The following is a 3,120-nucleotide window of genomic DNA, read 5'->3' as shown; positions in this document are numbered from 1 at the left end:
TGGATTACTTCTCTTTTAATTGCAGTTAGCTTCACCCTGAATGGGACGAGATGATACAATTTGAATAGAAACAATCACCTGCATTACCTGGACCATTCTAAACTGGACCATACCATAGAAAAGCACACTAAGAAAGACTATCAATTTCTCTGAGTTTCACTGAACCAAAGATGATTATCTAAGTCTGTTTATGTTTATATGCAGACAGTTGTTCTGCTTTCCTTCCCTGATCTGCTGGAGACAGAACAGACTGAGTCTACAGGCCCAAAGCTTCCTAAAAAACAGTCTATTGAACACACCAGGACTCAGTACTTTAATTGAATCAAATTACATAATCAAAAAAACAAATGTCCCCTACAGAGGAAATTAACTAATAGATTCCCAGGAGGACATACACCTGCTGTGACTATGCTGTAAATCTACATTTCATCTGGATATTTCTTTACTAAAACAGTGCTGCTGATTATTTACATGCACTTTATTTATTTATTTTTAATCTTAGCACCCTCTGGTGGTTTGTAAGGATACTGAGTTGTTTCTGTAGGTTTTTGCACAGAGTTGTGTTGTTGCCTGTCACTGCAGGTTTCAATCAACAGGAGAAACTAGCTGATGTTCAACATTCACTCTGACAATTGTTCTCTTCACAGCACCACTTCTTATTGACTGAATGTTGAACACAGAGCAGGAGGAGAGCCCCGCCCACTTCACTATGTCACCCTCTAGTGGAGGAATAGAAGATGACTTTAGAAGAAGAGTTAAATGCTTCATGTCTTCTGGGGGGGTTCACAAAAAAATTTTCAGTCTGAACCACTCAAACACATTTTCACTCTGGACATAATGTCTGATAGTTGTAGGTAAATTAGGATGTATTTTAGCCATAATACTTTAAAGCATTGCATATTATACTTTAAAAAGAGAGGTTCAAGCTCTTCATTAGATTTGATTAGGAAGCTAATCTGACTAGCAAATAACAGTCAAAGGATTTACCTTTACATCAATCCTCAGCAGTGCAAGACAGTTGCTGTTTTTGTGAAAATGTGTAATCCTTATTGTTTAACATTTATTTTAATATACTGGGCTGCACGGTGGCGCAGTGGTTAGCGCTCTCGCCTGGATTATTATACTTCTAAATAACACATGTAACAATTTTCTTTGTAAAAAAATGAAAAAAAAAAAAAAAAAACTAAATAGAAATAAATAACATGCAACATGCATGCTTTGGTGAAATATTTCCAAAAAGGTGGCTAATTTTAATTACTGGACACTTTACATTTGGCACCTCACTTAGTTTAATGCATATTTGCTAAAAGAGACCAAAGATTTAATACGTTTTTATTAAAAGCTGTGGACAACCTTTGTGGTCTTTATTAATACCCTCAAGGCTTTTACATGGTTTCTATGCAAAAATCTCAAAAATACTTTTAAATACGAGACTCATTAATGGCAGTACTTCATGAAAAAATAAAACAAATATCGATCTTGAAGCCTATAAGAATTTAAAAAAAAAAATCAGCAAAGTAAGGCGGGTCTAGACCACTCGAACATTATAAAACAAATCAAAAAATCTTACAGTGAACTCTAAAATGAACAGCCAGCCAGTGGATGAAACTGGTGGTCACACATCATCATGAGATTGAAAAACTTATCCTCTTCGTGTCAGAGATAAGCTACATTACTGTTAAGTTTTTTTAATGTAACTTTCTACTGTTTCTTTTTGTTACAAACTAAATCCTGAACACAGCTGCTGCAAAGGGCAAATTTTCTGTATCTTAACTTTGACATGCAAAAAATGTGTCAGAAGAACATCACAAGTTCATTTAGAAGATATTTTTAAAAAATGTAAAAGATCATTTAAAAGTCTAAAACTATTTAAAAAGGATTTCATATTAAATTAAAAAATATACATTTGTTTTTATTTTAGTTTCTTAGATAAACACAAAAAATCAAGGAGTTCAGGGCTTCCACAGCTGCTCTTTCTCTGATCTTTCCTGCTTTGAGTGATAATGTAATGTGGTGAGGTTCACGGAGGTTTATCAGTCAAATGTACAAGGATATGAACCCTAGTAGCTTTTTCACCATTTGATTGGAAGGTTAAAGTGTGATGTCTAAAATTTTATTTGAAGACTTTGCTTCTGTATGCAAACTGTAGCATTGAAAAAAATGACAAAAATATTGACTTCATTTTACTTATAAATTAGCAATTGGGTTGTATTTGGTTCTGATTCCAATGCGGTTCTTTGGTTTCATTTTCGGTTCCTAATCGGTGCAAAATTTGGTACTTAAGTAATAAAAAAAGAATGCCTAAAAAGTAAAAATAATAGCCGCATCTTCCTAAATGTGGGTAAACGGCACTTTACAACATTGTACAGTAAGTGAGTACGCTTTGTAAACTTGCAGAAAAATAACTAGAGTCCCTCAGCTGATTTGAAAAATGTGCCACATTCCAGCATGCACTTTGCTGAATGGATGAGCATCAAGTTCAGCTTGTGTAACTGTTTGTATATGTGGCTTTGAGCACGTTTTCTTTACTCTACACACTCGTTAAAATTTGAAGCCATTAAGGTGCATTCACACCGAACGCGATTCATGCGACAGAAGCGCCCAGCTACAACATTAATCAAAGGTACAGGCGCGCTCTGAGGCCAATTGAAGCCCCACAGCGCAATATGAGCGACTATCAGCTCGATTTGAGCAGCGAATCGGGCGGCGTGGCCAAAATGTAAATACTTGAAGTTGGACAGGTCGCTGCTTTGCATCTACCAATCAGGAACTCAGCTTAGGGCTCGGGACTTTTTCAGTGACTCGATCATCGGGTAGAATACTAGTCCAAAGTGAGCGTTTTTTCCCAGAAGGTATTAAAAAAAGATCATTATCCCCATAAGAGTTCAGAAGTGGGGTGATGCTTCAGCGAGACTGTAAAGGCAGAAGCATTCCGAACAAAAAGCACCCTGGTGGACACTCCCTGACGGTGATGAACCACTGCTGGCCTCTGGAGTGGCTCGCTCGCTGGCTGGTTGGTTGGGGTGATGAGTTCAGCAACAGTGGGAAGGTGAAACAGCTATAGTCCAGCACAGAGGTACCGGCCTGTCAGGAAAGGACATAAACAAAAGTGAGTGCAGC

General features: G+C 37.1%; 1 long non-coding RNA gene across 1 annotated transcript in view; it reads left to right on the top strand.

The window, feature by feature from the left end:
* The window catches only part of LOC118598325, a 12,673-nt gene extending 11,211 nt beyond the window's left edge, over window positions 1–1,462 (top strand). Inside the window, exon 2 of the long non-coding RNA XR_004947450.1 lies at window positions 583–1,462. This is a non-coding gene — a long non-coding RNA (uncharacterized LOC118598325). The remainder of the gene's footprint in view (window positions 1–582) is intronic.
* The last annotated feature ends 1,658 nt before the right edge of the window (window positions 1,463–3,120 follow it).

Source organism: Oryzias melastigma, unplaced genomic scaffold (assembly GCF_002922805.2).
Source record: "Oryzias melastigma strain HK-1 unplaced genomic scaffold, ASM292280v2 sc00331, whole genome shotgun sequence".
NCBI lineage: Eukaryota > Metazoa > Chordata > Actinopteri > Beloniformes > Adrianichthyidae > Oryzias > Oryzias melastigma.
This window is presented reverse-complemented; position numbering and strand designations above follow the sequence as displayed.